Consider the following 17,493-nt stretch of genomic DNA (forward strand, 5'->3'; position numbering starts at 1 on the left):
TTTAAATACCATTTAACTGTTTGAATCTTGCCAATATGCTGTTCAAATTAGCCATACCTTCCCAAGATTATCTGGTTTTCAGTTCATAAAAAAGCACATGTCCTCATTTTCTTTTCTTCAGAGGGAGCAGTCTTAGTCCCAAATACAGAAAAGAACTGATTTATTTATTCCACCTCCTGTCTTGCATGCTGACCTCGCATCAGGCAGTATTCTGCATGCTGGTGTCAAAAGCATAAGTCTGATTGCTGCTTTCATCAAAAGTCCAGGGAAGGGGGAGATACGAAGGAGATTGAGCAAGAATTAGGCAGGATGAGAATTGGGAGAGGAATGAATCAGGCAGAGTAAGGAACATGAGATAAGATCTGCAAAAAAGAAACGTTTGTGTGATCCAAATACAAAATAAAAACAGGCTCTCATGGTTGGAGCTAAGGGGTAATTGATGCTGGTGACTTTGAAGCAGTTGGTTCCACTTAGGGAGATTCCAGCTCCAATCCCAGAGCACCATCAGCCACATCAGTTACCTAGATTGTATCCCACGTGCCGTGGGAGAAGTCCACAAAGGGTTTAGGCAGGCTGCTGAGCTGACCAGCTGGAGTTCCAGAGGAAGCGTGTTGCCATGTGAGGAGTGGATAAGAGGGTGTTCCTGTGGAAAAAGGAGGAAACTATGGGGCACATGGCAATGAAGGCAGCATGGAATGGGATGGGGATGGGAAGATAGAAGTGATGAGAAGAAATATATTCCAGAGATTAATAGAGAACTTTGGTGGAAGGTTTATAAAGGTAAATTTAAGGGTGAAAACCTAACCATCCTTGAAAGAAAGGATGCAGAAGGTAAATATTTTGACTCCATATGTGTCTGAATACCTTTATTCTCTTCTCATTGACAGATTTAATGAGCATGAACTTGTAGGATGAAATTATACTTTCTTTCAGAACTTGGTGGGCATGTTTCCTTGTCTTCCTGGCTGCCAGTGTTTTTGAAGTATGAGGGGAATCTGTTGTAATCGCTCTTCCAATATATGGATGGAATGGTAAGGCTTTGTTTTGGTTCCTGTTTCTCTGTCAGAAACCTCACTTGCCTTTCTGTCATCAATTGGAGTCCTCTCTTCGTCACCAGTATTTTCCAATTTCACAAAAATGCACCTCTGTTTAGATTGTTGCCTTCACTTTGCTAGGTGTTGCATACGACTGCAGCATTGTAGAGCTCTTCCAACAACTCTCCTTGTGCTATTTCCTTAATAAATTTGCCACCATCATGATATACACACTCAGAGACATATAGAAGCAGGGCTTTGGGCATAACTGCTTGATCCTCTTCTTATACATGTGTATCTTAAAACTACTTATCTCTTTTTTTTATATTTACACATTCAGAGAAATGTTCCTGATTTAATCCTTCCACCCTTGTATTGAACCATCAATCTTTCTTATGTTCAACTCCCATAGCATCTTTCATGTCATGATTTTCCCTTATTCTTGCTTCCCTGCTTTTATTTGATGGGTGCAAAGACTGCTCTCATAGATTTTTCTGGGCTTATTAATTATGAGGTCTTTTACTCCTGTGCTTCTCATGCTGCCCTGCATCTTCCCTTTAATTGTCCAGCTTCATCCCCAGCCCTGCATGCCAATGTCCATGCCTCTGACTCGGGTGTGGTCACTTCCCCCCGCTACCCTTTTTCTGCAGTCTCGGCCATCGTGGCTGAGCAATGAGCTTGCCCTGCAAAGTCATGCCTTTCAGGTTTTCAATCTCATTCTCGGGTCTCACTCTTCCTCCGTTTCTTTGCTTTGGGATGCTTCATTAATAATTGTTCACATGATCACATTTCTACCTTATCCATATGCCTGACATGGTTTTGAAAGCAGAGGATAACAACACTTTTTGTTTGATTTTCTACTATTCTTCATTAAATAAACTACACTGAAAGTAAAGTCAAAAACGCTAAATGACCTGTGCCAAAGCATCTTTGAAAGGATGAAGGTTAAGAAGGGAAAGTGAGTTCTTACTGAATTCAATTTTGCCTGGAGTCTTTTGCCAGAAAATAAATTAAGGCTAAATTAAGCACCATTTAAAGGATAAACTGCTATTGGACATCAGTGAGAGGATTGAACAGGTTAAAACTAAAATTGATCCTTTCCCATAGAGACTGAAGCAATTTTCATATTTGACATTTTATGTCATGTTCGCAGGAAAATGATTGGCATTCTGCTGTGGAGTTAATACATTGAACCTAAGGTTTGTCAGATGCAGAAGTCAATGCTCTATGTTTGCGGCTACAGTCAGATTAGGAAACCTTTTCCAGAATGGATTTTACTCACATTGTTCATCATACCACTCAGGTGTTCCTGTGGAAATGCTAGATATCTGTGCTTCATTCTCTTTTATGACCAATTTTCCATTTTGTAGCTATGAACTACTACAAATTGGTATTTACTTGTCCTTTGAGAATTTACAGAGAACGTATAATCCCCCAATAAAAGAAAACGAGCCACTTTTATGATTTCTTATTTTAGTTTGTATATTTAGTCCTCGTATTTGAATTTCAGGTGCTATTTTAAGACTTGATCATTTTAATTTTTCCTTTATCAAAACAAAGAAAAATAAGCCTGTTTTCTATAATTAAAAGCAAAGCCAGTTTAGTACATATAATTTATTCTAGACTATTCAGAGACTTACTTACCCAACTGGTATGACTGAAATTGGAATTTCTTTTCTAATAAAATGTTTTAAACTAGTGGCCATTTTATATTAATTTTATATTACATTGTTAAGTGAATAGCATAAGTTTTTAAAAGCTATCCAATTTGTGCCGACAACCGACCTATCATCTGTGATGTCAGCGACTCTCCCTGTGTGGCAGCCACACCATTCCCACTCTGCTCCCAGGTCTGTGTGATTTATAGGTATGGGAAATTCAGATATTCCCAGATTTTTTGTATTTCATTATTTCCTACTTGCACTTTTGTTTTTAATATTATTTTTGTTTCAGATGTGTTTTTAATTTGTAGATCCCATTTAACACGTTTACATGTAATGTATTCAATTTTTTTAAAGTTCCCCCTTGAATCACTTTAATTTTCTTCTACTATTTTTAGAATCATAGGATTTTAGTTTCTGAGATTAGTGACCATAACAAATCAGTTTATGTCATATATGTGTCAACATGCAAGTCAGATCAGGCCTCTGATCTGCTTTCTTGAACCATGCAGGTTTACTGCATGAACTATCAGAATGTCTAAAGAAAATTAGTTATAGGCTATACAGAAATAGAAATTCTTTGGAATATGAATGATTTCATAATCACATACTCAACAGAAAGTGACATCTAAGATAGGTCCCTGAGGGCCATGGCAGTCCCAAGTAAAGGATTCTACAGTCAGAAACCTGGTCTGCCCACAGATGAGTCTGGAGCCGGCAGCCTAAGTGTGCAATCTTACAAGGATTGCAATTTATATGTTTTCTAAGCAAAACTACTTTTTTTACTTCTTGTTTGTTGGATCAGATTTTTAACTGACATTTATTTGTATAAAAAGAAAGACTGTAGAGCAAGGTCCAAAGTAAGAAAATATAAAGATGTGTATTCAAAATTCTAGGAAATGCTCTAGCACAGAATGTCTCCATGACTTAAGAAATATAGACAAGTCCATTTATCTGCTGAGCTCCATGGAGCATGAAGAGAAGGTAGAGAAAAAGCAGCAATTATGAAGATGGTTGGTAACTCTAGAGGAAATGATGGCCAGGTGAAAGTCACCAGTGGGTATATGCGAACTTCTAGGGTCCCTGCAGAACACGGCCTGGAGCAAGCAACCAGAGTAACTCCTGCTCGCAGAAGCCCCTCTCAGCCCTGCTCATAAGAGGGCTGCCTTTTGGCAGCCATCACCTGCTGAATGGTATGTAACTGATTTGACTTGACTTGTGAGTGTCCTTGTCACTAAGGTGACCTCTGAATCTACAGTTCTATGATTCTAGAAATAACAGAATGAAATAGAAGTGATTCAAGGGAGTAAAAAATTTTTTAAATTGAATATCAGAAAATAAATGATGTTCCAACTGGTTAGACTGGACCTAGAAACTACAAATACATCTGAATCTTGCACTCAACCACCCATTGTTAGGGAAAAGTAATATTCTTGGACTGTGGGGGCATCCTTCATGTGGAAGCAGGGTACTACTGGCTCCATATACTTTCCATCAATATCAGTGCATCTTAGACAAGAGAACTTGTAAGATAAAGGAAAAGTGATCTTCCAAACAGGGCTGATTAGTGGTTTACAAATAGCTGCTGTTTGTCAGTTCTTCTCTGAGGGCTATTTGGTTGGTGAGCTATCTGAAAACAAAATTAGGTCTGTGCAATTGGAGACCAAATATTATACATATCTCCATATGCTTGTAGTCTAATTTAGTCTCAGGAGAAGGTGGACATTTACTGTTCTGGTGTGTGAACCCAAACTCTGAGAGAAGTGTGTGTATGCCTTAGACAGTGTTGTTACTTAACTTCTCTTCCACCACACAACATATGTGGTAAGGAAACATGATCCCATCCTCACCTTTAGAGGTGGCCTCTGAATAGAGTGAGCAAACCTAAGTAACTTCATTGACTCTGCCAGGACTGGGTCAAGAGTCCAGTCTTCCGATAGGCAATGCTGGCAGCCCCAAGCTATGGTTCAGTGGGCCAGGACAGGCACATGACTCACAATGGCCTAAAGTGTCTTGGCTGGAAGACTTTTATTCTGTGGTTAGCAGAATCATCTCTCTCTTCCATGGAATGGTATCATACTTTATATTGTTCTTTCCAGGCTTTTGGTTTGCTGGACTTCAGTCTGTTGCCATAATGAAGGGTTCAGGCGAGAAACTGATCCACATTCTGGATTTGTCTGTTTCTCCTGGTTAGATTTTAGTTTAATGTATTTTTGGTTAAGAATACTCCATAAATGATTGTGTGTATTTCTGCAAGGTCAAGGAGTCTCCAAAGCTACCCTCACCTGTGACACCAGCTGCATATTGCACTGTGTGTGCATCTGTGCTGTGTGCACATGCGTGTTATGTGTGCTGTGTGTGCATGTGTACACTGTGTGTGCCTGTGTGCACTGTGTGTACATAAGCAGAGGGGGGAGGTGGCAGGTAGTGCACACTTTTACCTTTACCCAGAAACAATTCATGTATATTTAAAATGAATTAATACTATTCTCCATATAAAGTTTTGTGTCCTGATTTTTATTTTCACTTAGCCTATGCAGTGAGATTTCCCCAAATAGTCAAATAGTATTACCATGGAAAACATAATTTGCAATTAGTAGATAATTACATGATATGGGCAAACTATTCCTTTTTATACTACTTCTCTGTTATTGAAAATCTAGCTTGTTTCCAATCTTTCCTGTTATGAATATCCATGTATAGAACATCTCTTCAAAGATACACAGATACATTGAGGAAGCATTTTTTACTTTGTTGACATTAAATACATGTTTGCTAGGCCTTTCTTCTGCTCACTCACCATCTCTGTATTCTAATTGTGTTTTCCCATAATGTCTGAAGTTCTTTAGCCTTGAAATTCCCTACTGCAACTGTCTTGGGCACCTAATAGTTTGGCACTGGATTGTTTTAGTCATTTTACAGGTTTCTATACAATAAACCTTATCAACTATATCAGTTTGTAAATTTAGTGACAACTGTGAGCCTGTCCACACACCTTCCAGGTCACTTAGTGCTGTACTTGGAGTAACAGTTTGGCAGACCCAGTCCCCATGCCCCCATGCCATGGACAGGAGCATTTCTCTGGCTTCCACCCACCAGCTCTGCAGCCCCCCTCACACATGCCCCAGTGTCATTTGAATCCTTCAGGAAGATCTTATGTTATAGATATATGTTATGAGACGACATAAACCACAGGCAACCTCTGCATGTACCTGGCAGTGATAATGTACACATTTTCCATTTTATTCCTTTCAGTGAGATCTTTGGATCCATGTATTAATCCAAGGTTTCCAAACCACATTCTTTGGGGAAAAGAAAAATGTGTCTTATTTCTATTTCATTATCAGAACAAAATTTTCTGCATCAAGTTGACTAAGTTTTGTCCTTTGGGTTATAATAACCTTTATGCAAAATACTTAAGGGAATTTAACTGAGCACTGGGTACACTAAGCTTAAAAAATATATATCCTTAATGAGTTAATAAAAAATAATTTGTTTATACCCATCATATCCTTTGGCAAGTACTTTGCCAGTAAGAACATGATGTTGTAAGTTCCTTTATTGTTTCAGTTGTTCTACATTATTTCAGACAACTTTACTCTTCTCTTTCTTTGCCAGTTCCTCCAACTTGATCTATAGTTCTATTGATGAAATACAGGAATAATACCATTTAGTACCTGTTAGAATGTTAACCATATCTTAAAATGACTTTTTTTTTTTGTATGTAAGCAATGCTTTTTCATGGCCAGATAGAAAAGTTTAGCAAAAGGTTGCGTTAAAGACATCTTACTTTTCCCCCTTCTTTGAAGGATGCATCCCCATGAGTACTAATTTGTACAAGAAAACAAATGGAAACAAATGGAGATAATTCAGGTTAAACCATGCATTTTCTCTAACTGTACACACTCAAACGCATTTTAGCCATCTCTGATCAAGTTAATCAACTTGACAAGTCAAACCTCTTTAGTTCTCCTATGAATTCATGATCACTTGCTTTGTATTGCCTCTGTCAATTACCACTAACTTTTTACATCCCCTGTATGAAAATTGCGTTTAATAAAAAACACACAAAGGAAACAAACTCAATTCAGAGGCAACTTGAATCATCAGGAGAAATACTAATAAAAATGTTGACAAGACATCCACTAAGGGTTTTCAGTCAAAGCTGCATCTTCCACCACAGATACCTTTATTTACACAATGTCTTAATTTATTACTTCAATTTATTTGCTGGCCTTCTTTATTTGTAGGCTTAGTCTAATTTTAACACTGTCGAGCATAATTCAAAGAGTATCGGGTAAAGCTGCTTAGAAGAGCGAACCTTCGTTAATCTTTTCTGACATTAATAGAATTAGACCTTATTAATTCTGACGTGACTTATTTCATATTGTGTAAATACTAAGTGCAGGCATCATGTCCTCATTGGAACAAGTGTTTTACATGTCTCATATACTGCAATTTAAAACATGAATTGAAAGTGAGCCTTGAACACAGTTTGAAATTACTTAAATCTTGTCAAACTCAAAAAGATTATTACTGCCAAATGGGAAATACTACATCATGACAAACAATGCTTATGGAAGAAATGGGAAAAATGGATGCCAGCCACTCTAATAAAGACACGGAGCAAATGTTGCAGGCCTGCTAGGCTCTTCCGTGCATTCCAAGCAGACATTTTTTTAGGTGGAGAAAATCCTTTTCAATATACCTACTATGTTGAATGCATATTTTTTTCTTTTTATATCAGGAGAATTGAAACTCAGATAAATTAATGTTTGGGTTTGGGTTTGTTTATTTTTCAGTCAGGAAGGATAATTCAGAATATAACTGCTGGGGCAGATGCAGACTGGGTATACGTGGAAGGGGCAAGAAGTCATAATGGACAGGAATCGAAAATTTACCTGCTTTTACCTCTGTTACATGCCACATGCCCTGACATACGGTTTTGTTAACAAAAAAGAATCTATGCTTAAGATTGCCTACATTTGGGATTGCTCAGATGAGCTTTTTAAAGAAATGACTGAGAACATGGCGGTGGGTGTCCCCCTTCCTGCTCTACTTGCTATTAAACAGCAAAATCTTATTTTCACTTCTCTTTCCATTGACTTGGGCTGATGTCATCAACTGATTAGCTGGATGATTTAGGCCAAACAGTTGGTTGACAGTCCTTTGGAGAATTTTTAAAGCAGGAGAATGTTCGAATTACATACATAGAAGATGTGGTATATCTACATTGAAGTTGCAGATGTGTGGAAATCGTTTGAACTACTTTATAAGTACCATAAGATGAAAAGGAAATATTAATATTGGCTTACTTCAAATGTAAGTGACTTGATCTATCATGCCAAGAATCTTTTAAAAAGTAGGAAAAGATACCAGGGCTTTGTTCTTTTGAAATGAGAGCAGAGATAGTGTTTCTCTTAAGCTTCAATTATTTATTTGCCAGAAACATATGGGGAGAATTACTAGACAAAAGAGTACATATTTCTAGAACAGTTTGTTCTGTAACTGTCAATTGGGGTGTGAAGTACACAACTTACTGTAGTACAGAATGACAGAAAGCAAGGGAAGAGATTTACTACATTTCATATAATATCCATTATTAACTTGAATTAACACACTTTATACAAATTCTTAAAAAGCACATACCAAGGTAGAGTTTGTTTCTATAAGTCACACAGGACTACTTTATAAAACATTTATGTCTTTAAGATTGTCTTTAAAAAGTCTGTCTTTAAAATGGCCATTCCATGTATCAGTGGCAACTCCAATCTTCCCCTAGGGTCAGTGACTCTGTGACAGAACACTGGCCAAGCAGAAGGTAAAATAATTTCCAAACAACTTATTTCCTATCGCTGTTCCTAACACTGTTAAATTATAGCACTTTTCTTCTATTTCCTGACTTCTGATGGCTTTTTTCTCCTTCATGACTACAGTTCTAGATAAAGACTAAAATGTAGTATGTTTATAATAGTACACATATAAATAGCTCTAATTAAAGCTCAATGGAAAATACAGCATGACAGATGAAATTGATGTAATTAATAGTAATTTATGTGGTTATGTTTTAGTATGTCAAAAAAATTAATTTGTTGATTGTAGAAAGTTAATAATTAATTTGAGATGTTTATGGTAAGAATACTCAATAATGTGTTCTCTTATCTTCCTGGATTTTAATATTTATGTAATTTAGAAGTTGGTTAAAAAAAGAGGGAGCATTTTTTAGCACTTATAATGGAATCTATTTCTCTTAATTTATAGTCAAGCAGAGTCACATTTATTTAAGACAGAGAAATACTATTTGCATTGCATTAACATTTTACTAAGAGATAAAATGTTGGTAGTTACTAGTATAAAGGAGCTTATTAGGCTTTGAGTATGTGGCTTTGAATTGATTTTTATATAAGCAAATATTTCATTTTATTAAAAATATGGCTATTTGGATACTTAGCCACTTTTCTTTCTTTCTAGTTATTTTTCTTTATATTTTTTTCATGTGATTTTCGTAACATATTCATCTTTTTTCTGTATTTATGACATAGGGATAGTCCTATAGCCCTTAGAGGTACTTAATGACTAAGAATATCTAGAAGCCTCAGAATTAATGATGTGCTGACTGTCTCTTACTGTTTCAGAAGCCCTGTCTAAACTTGAGCAGAAACACTGGCCTCCTGTGGGGTGTGGTATTGTTAGGCAGAAAAATAGATATGAGTGGGTAGAAGGAGAATAAGGCCAGAAAAGCCCACTAAATGGGATTCAGAGAGTTAGCCAGATAAAATTCACAGAGTCAACGCCCTGTGCAATGTGAGTTCAGTCCACATGCTCTGAATCTGGGCTGACCTTGAGACTTGCCTTAGTCTCAGAATTAATGATGTGCAGGTAAGATAGGGAAGACATGAGACAAGCATTGTGATTAATTTTCCTAAAAATGCTGAGATGTGAATAGCATAGTGGGAACAAGAAGGACTTGTCTTGAGGCTAAGATCAGAGAGTTGGGGGATTAGATTCCTAACATATTCTTTGATAATTAGCCAGTGACTTATCCTAAGGCAGGGCAAGCAGTCTTAACTGATGTGTTCCCAGTATTTGGGGTGGCCACTATCTTGGAGAAGAACAGAAAGTTTGTCCTACAGAATTACCTCGAGGACGAGCTATAGACAATGACATATTGTCTCTCACCGTAGATAGACATCATGAGATCACTTAACAAGCCTACGCCTCCTGACCCTTTACCTTTATTGCATTCCTGAAACTCCTTAAAAGACAGAATCCCAGCTTTTGGGTGTACCTCGTCCTCTCTGAGATTGCCCGCACTCCCCTTTCTTGGAGTGTGTATTTTTAAAAGATTTCTTACTGCTCAACTTATTACCTACCTGCCTTTGTCTATCTGGGCTCTAGTTCCTCCTGGAAGTGTAATAAAATAAAACTCATTCTGCTTCACTACTGTGTCCCTGCCCTTCAATTCTTTGTTGCGTCAGGGACAAGAACTGAAGAGAACAAAGTCAGCCCCCCAACAGCATGGCCAAAAACCTCTTGGGAGCATAAATAAGCATATGAATAAATACACATGGTGTAATGGTGTTGCAGCAGGCAGGATTCCTCATCTGGAATTACAAACGTGCCCAACTGACCTTGTGTCACTCTGGAGGCTCTCCTCACAGAAGACGGCATCTTCAGAATTGCAGTGCTCTTGAGGGAGCCACACCTCCAGTTCTTTTGAGTGATCTTCCTTAGACTTAAGAGAGTGTGAGAATAGGGCATTTCTGGGAAAGGATAAGGAACCACACCAGGGAGCCATGAATGCCAAACACCAATTCTGCTGATTTATTCAACTTTCTAACTCGGAGTTTTAAAAGCAAAAGACAAATGAAGACCTTTTATTAACAAAGAAATTTGTCTTTTAAAATGTGCATTTACATAGAGAGAAAAGCCCTGCAGATCTGTTTCCTCCCAAATTAAAGAACCATAAGAATAAATCAATACTAAAGTTGGGAAAGTTGAGGTCTCTGGCTGGGACAAAGGCCCTGTCCTGCATGGAGGCCTGATTGTCCACAGCACTCTGCTAAGTTTCTGTTTCATTTGGGGTGCTTGTCCTCATCTCTCTGGGCACAGGTTTTCTCATCTCGATAAAGTAAATTGGACCAGATGACCCTAATACTCTCTCATTGCCTCTGTTTTCCAAAGAATAATCACAAGTGAAAAAGAAAATAAGCAATTTACATTTTCTCTTCAACCAGTTTTAAAATTACCACCATAGGCTTACAGATCTGGAGTTATTTTCTGTGATTCAGTGAAGTAAAAAATAAAATAAAAAAAAATTATTGGAGAAAAGGAAAAAATGAGTTAGACAAAACAATAAAATCATTATTTAACGTTGAAGCTCTAGGCTTTGTGGGTTTTGAGTACAATTTAAAGGTAGGTGAGTATTTCATTTTCACCACCTATTAACCCATTCTTTAAAAGAAGTAACCCCCTATCTTTCAAAGTACTACAGTAATTTCTGACATTTTTCAGACACTGTACTAATCACATTAACTGCAAATCAATTTCATTTTTTAAAAGGGAATGAAATAATTAAGTTCTCGCCTAAAGACTCCAGAACATCCTACATAAATTAATGAACCTATTAGAATGAATTTCACCATAAATGCAAACGTGAATAATAACTGCTGATAGAAATAAAATAAATCCACCTAGTCTGAAAGTGTCCAGTGGTAATAGTGAGTTAAACCTGGATGAAATTAGCTAGAAATATGATTATAAATTATTTATAAATGGAGAGGTTGGGAGGCATTTTATATTTCAGGTAATTTTCTCTGAACAAACCATATTTTGTTAAGTATCCCAGTATCAATATTTTGCCCTGTAAATATCTAAGGCTCAAGGTGATGATAGTGTTTAGTGTGTGGCCATATATAGGGCGAATGAATGCTGCTTTATGAGATAAAAGCAAGAGATTTTAGGCAACCAGAGGCTAAAAAGCTGCATTTGTACATACGGCGGAACTACCTAAGAGGTGCTGACTTTACCAGCATTAGAATATTCTTTATCTAGCAACCAGTACTTCATTGTAATAATATTAGGCACTGAAGCCATGACTAATAATAGAAGGCTTTAAATGAGTAGTGTATAGGCCCATTATTTTAGGATTTGGCAGAATTTGGAGTCTTCCTTGTCCACTGACTAGGAGTTTCCTTGAGAAGGGCATGTCAGGATCCCAAGAGACAGGCTCACTCCAGTGGCTTGTTAACTGGTGGCTTTCCAAGGCAGCTGTGGTTAACTTGTAGGGGTTACTCCTCTTGTGTTCCCTCCTCCGTCAGTGTGGGGCAGTGGGGCTGCCACTTGGCCTGCCCACAAAAATGCCATCCTCATTCAAAGGGGCTGGTTCTGGGGTGTGCCCCCCACTCAGCTCAGTTCTATGGAGAAGACCAGATGGCTGTTCTTATAAAAGGCGGGTGCTGGGGAAGGATGTCTGACTCCACTTAATACCATTGATCACATTGATCAGTCAGAGGAGCCAGCCAGCCTTTTACAACACTAATGTGAGGCACTTAAAAAGAGGACATCCCACAGAAACTCTCTTAACTTAATGAGGCACCAGGAGATTGTGTTTTTCACTGTTCTCCAGTAAAAACGTGGAGTAGAAGCATATGTAGTCTCCTAACAAAGAGATTCCTCAGGTTTTACATTTTTCTTTCTTTTTATAGAAAGCTTCAGGGAAAGAGGTACACAGATCTTAAAATAATTTACTGAACACAGTAGATGATACTCTAAATCTATTAATCCTTATTTTACATTTTTAAAAAAGGGACATTATAACAGGATGAATGCCAGGTTTGTTTTATTAGAATTTTAATAACAGCAAAAGGTATCTGGCCAACCATCATAACATTATCTTAGAAATGTTAGCATATTATTATGAGATTTTATATTTTATGTGTGTAATATAAGAGATTTACATAAGCAAATATTTATTAAAAATTTCTGGCCAGTTTTCCCCTTACCAGCATACTGGAAGAGCAGAAACTATGGTGTGTGATTAAAAACATGTTTTCCATACTTAACTCAGACCCCAGCTCTGTCACTCTAGTTTGATTTTTTATTTTCTTTTTTCCTTCTTTTTGTAATGTTATTTACAAGAATATCTAACTCATGGTTACTAGTGACTTACCAGAAATTTATCCTCCACCCTTGACTTTCTCATTTTTACAATGAAAGTTCCAGAAGAAGCCTTATATGGCCAAAAGAACTTATCTGCAATTGTAGGCAAATTGTGGGCTGCTTTTTTTTTTCCAGTGAGGAAAGAAAAATATAAAGAATGTCTATGTTAACCTAATTGTACAGAGCAGCTGGAATATTAAGAAGCAACTTTTGATCTTAATTTATTGATAAGGACATGCTTTTGAGTTTAAAGAATTTAGAGATGTAGAATGATAAGAAATCAGGGCTTAAAAGAATATTGCCATCTCATAAAACTGAACACTTTTCTTTTGCTGAATAGGCAGAGTCATGAATCATTTGGCTGAAGGTCTCCATAATACTACGTTTTTTCTCAACGGAGGATTCTGGAGGTTGGGTAGGCAGTTAATCGACTTTGATCTGGAGATGAGACTTAGAAATTATAAAAGTCAGAATTCCTTGGCAGATTTCGCAGTGACGGAAAATTCCACCCTCCATTTGATCGCCTCCCCTTGCACCATTTATAAGCCCCCACAGCTTGTGGGCAGGTATAGCTGGGAGAGGAAGTTGTGTCACCTGATTATTTCCTCTGGTGTCTGGCCATTTCCACTTAGCTTCCTGCTGTCATTTTCTCAAACAGCTTTCAGAAACCCATTGGCCTGTGGGCAGCAGTTTACTGCTGAGCTGTTCTGTGCTAAAAACTGATGAGTCGTTCCATTCCAACTGTGAACCAGAGATGGTTACAACAGACTATTTTCATTTGAACCAGCGTTGGAGACCAGCAGCATGGGGATTTATAGGCACATCAACATGCATGTTCTCAAGGGTATTTACTTATAAACACATGCAGACTCTTAGAGCAGGTGTTCCTGAAACTGTTGGTTACTGATGTTTTCTTTAAAGAGCACTGTCCTTTGAGCCCTTCTAGGCCACATGCTTAGAGTCCAAATGTTTCTAGGTTATTTATAACTAATAGGTTGCAATAATATTAAAAACAATTTCATGAGGTTACATAGCCATTTTGTGGTGCAAAATGCTTTCACCCTGCTCCCTCCCTAATTTACCAAAGTGTGAAAGATACTGGTATTTTTTGGTGGAAATAACACAATTTATTGTGTTTTTAACACTGCCAGGCATTCATGATACCTTTGTGAGTCTCAAAACTCATGTGAACAGTGTATTCATCCTCAAAACTCATGAAGACATAGAGGCAAGAGTAAGAATACATTACTGAGGACTGATCAGACACAAAACGTAATAACTCATGACAACTATTTTTGACCTGAGACCAATAATCCATGGAATCACATTCCTAAAATATTGTATTTACCGGGCTTGAAAAAATTATCCCTACATGAACATACTAATTTGGGTATTTGGCCCTCCCACCTATCTTCTCAATGTTGAGAAACAGTTTTAAATGAAGAGGAAAGCACCTTCATAATAACTCTTTTCTCTGCTAATAAGCATATTATATACTTTGGAAATGAAGGAACTTCTCACATTCCTACTAGTAAAATGACTTTCAAATTCATATAACATTTATGAAATTTTATTCAGAAGAGTACTATACCATGGCTTGTCTTCAAAACTGCCTATTAGGATGGTGTTTGGTCATAAATATGGACAGGACAAGGTGCATAGAATATACTAAAATTCAGTTATGTAAATATCTCATTTCACTGAATAGAAAAGATAGAATTGTTATCCATTTCATAGAATTGAAAAATAAAGCATAAAGTGCTCAGAATTAGATGCCATTTAGCATCTTTGGGGTAATTACATAACAAGTTAAACAAGCTGATATTTTTATATGTGAAATTTTAGTAAAGCTAATTATTTTCTCACAATTTTGAAAATTTGTTTTGCAGTTTGCTATACCAAAAGGTATAGAAACTGGATTAGAGTAAAATAAAATTTAGAATTAGGTAAATATTCAAAAAAGTTTTGGTTGCATCTCTTAGTCTCCTTAAAATCAAGTACCTTACCACTTTAATTAAAAAAAGAAATTTCAGCATATTGAACTGAATTCTATTTGCCTATTCAGGGAAGGAGATTTTAGGGTGCTACATTCACTAAATTACACTGGCTTCGTTGTGCCTTCCCTCCCCACAAACTGTGCATTTAAACTGAACGAGGGTAATCTGCCAGGGGAAAATTCTAACAGTGGGAAAAATGTTTTGGTCTGAAGATATGTTTGAAATTCAATTTTGCTAATGGCGATGCAGATTTCTTGCCCCACGCAGCCAAAGGAATGGAGCTGCCAATGCTGTAGGTAGGGAAGGCTCTCTTATTTCTTGAATAGATTTTCAACAGCCTTTACACATCCTCAAATGTCCAGTATCTCTTACATTACCCAAGGTCAGAAAAAACACACAGCTTTATGAAGATCAAAGGGCAAAGAGTGGCATCAGAAACCTCACACTTTTAAAAGTAAAGAACCTCCCACTACATATTTTAGCATCAGATGCATATGGTGCACAGTAACTGAAATGATTTACCCCATAACGTGAACCTGTTAAAAGTAGAGTGATATGCCCTTGGGGCAGAAGGACAAGCTGTCTTGCAGTGTGAAGGAGCAGAGGTACAGCCGTCATGAATAGAAATCTAGGAACTGGGCTAGAAAGACTCTTAAGTGATAGGTGTGAGCAGGAGAAAATTGAGAGATTAAATGACAAATTAACCCCTCAGCCTCTGAGGTCATTCTTTGTACTGAAATTTAGTTGTTTTAGAGTCTTTATTACTAAAGACATGATTTTCTCATAGCCTAGGGGGAAAGCTCAATTACTGTACCCATGTAATCGTCCATTTTAAATCATTTTTGTGCAAAGGTTGAGGGTATGGAATGGATTTGTCATACTCAGGATGAAACTGGTGCAAATGAAATCCCTGTTAAGGGGCATTAACTTTATTATTTTCTCATTTGCTATAAAAGCCTTGTAAGTATCAAGATTTGGGACAGACTGTGGCTTATTATCAACCAAGTAAGAAAGGGAGGAACTTCTTCATGGGTTTTAAGGCAAGTAGTTTTTTAGTTTATAGTCTAGGGAAATAAAAAAATAAAATAAAATTTAATATCCTTCTCATTTTCTAGGGTTAATTGGATACCACTCTTCTGCTGTTATAACTCATTTGTTTTCTAGATCTCACTGTCCAATATATTTTAATGGGTTTCTTTATACTAGCCCCATTTTCTTAGTCATTACTATCCATGTGCTAATCAAACAATTATCCTGTCATTGATTTTATAAGACATTCTGCAAAAATCCATAGAATGTTTCAGTATTAAGGGCACACAATTATATTCAGATCATAAACATTTCATTGAATTTTCATTGATACTTTGAGTAAAGAAACAAAAATCAAAATAGCAAATATCATTCTATGCAAATAAAGAGGATTTTTAAATTATTGAAGCTTATTAAAAGCTGATATATGTCATTTTCATGGCTTTCAGAGATTCTTGATAAAGTGAGCTGTGAGCAATTTTAAGTGATGCATTCCAACAGTTGCCCAGCACTAGTTCCATAGATTCTGATCAGTAAACTATCATTTCTCTATTTAGTATACTTATTCAACATTATTAATAGCTAAAGTTACCATTCTATCTGAAATAAATTTTACCCTATTTTTAAAGTACTGTGACTGCCTCTGGCAGAATTTCAAAGAATTAAATCATGAAGACTTAGAGGCCAGGAGTTCATATACAAGCAAGCAGTGTTGGTGATTCCTACCCATGCTGAGAACCCTTTGGTTCACCTGTCCAGCCACTCTGACCAAGGGCCATGTACAACCTGAGGGAGGAAGCCCCACTCACTGGAGCCGCCATTTGCCTCCCCCCAGGGGACTTCCCACAGGGTCAAAGACCAGAGCATTGTCTACACTGTCTTGGTCACATTCGTTTTTAAACACAGCCTCTGTCCACCAGCCCATTGAAACTGAGCGCACCAAAATGGTGTCTGTCCAGAGCGTTTCCTAAAGCCATGGTCTGCTTTGACTTCAAGGACACGAGTACTTACATATTTCCATAATTTGTCTGAAATTCAGCTCAGTCTCTCTCCCACTTGCTCCCTCCCATAACCGTCCATTTTTCAGGGTTCTTCTCTAGCCCTCTGTTCTTATCTCTCAACTCCCTTGCCCTCTTATGGCTTCGGATATGACTTCCAGGCCACACATCTCCATCTCCTGCCATCTCTCTGCTGAGCGGTCGATGTTCATCCAAAGGCTTCTGGCCATCTCCCCCTATATTCACCTCAGGCATCTTAGACTCATTTTGTTCAAAATGAAACCCAAAATTTTAACCTCACCATGCCTGCTTCTCCCTACAGGTCTCCCGTCCTCATGAAGGAAACTCTCCCTCATCAAGCTGCCGGAAAGGCGCCTCCTCTCTTATTCCCACAGTGCTATGATCGGTCACAACTAACATGGTACAGCTCCTCTGGAAACAGTTCGGTAGTTTCTTTAAAAAGGTTAATATGCAACCTCCACACAAACTGGCACTTGTGCTCCTAGACCCTTAGAGCAGAGAAATGGAAATCAAGTTCACCCAAAAACATATACACAAATATTGTAGAAGCTTTATTAATAGCCAAATACTGGAAACAAGCCAGATATCCTTC

The 17,493-nt window shown here is 37.4% G+C and overlaps 1 pseudogene; it reads left to right on the plus strand.

Annotated features, from left to right (window-relative positions):
* Nucleotides 1-17,493, plus strand: part of LOC118913906 (eukaryotic translation initiation factor 2A-like) — a 34,074-nt pseudogene that overhangs the window by 15,098 nt on the left and 1,483 nt on the right.

This window comes from Manis pentadactyla, chromosome 3, assembly GCF_030020395.1.
Source record: "Manis pentadactyla isolate mManPen7 chromosome 3, mManPen7.hap1, whole genome shotgun sequence".
Lineage (NCBI taxonomy): Eukaryota > Metazoa > Chordata > Mammalia > Pholidota > Manidae > Manis > Manis pentadactyla.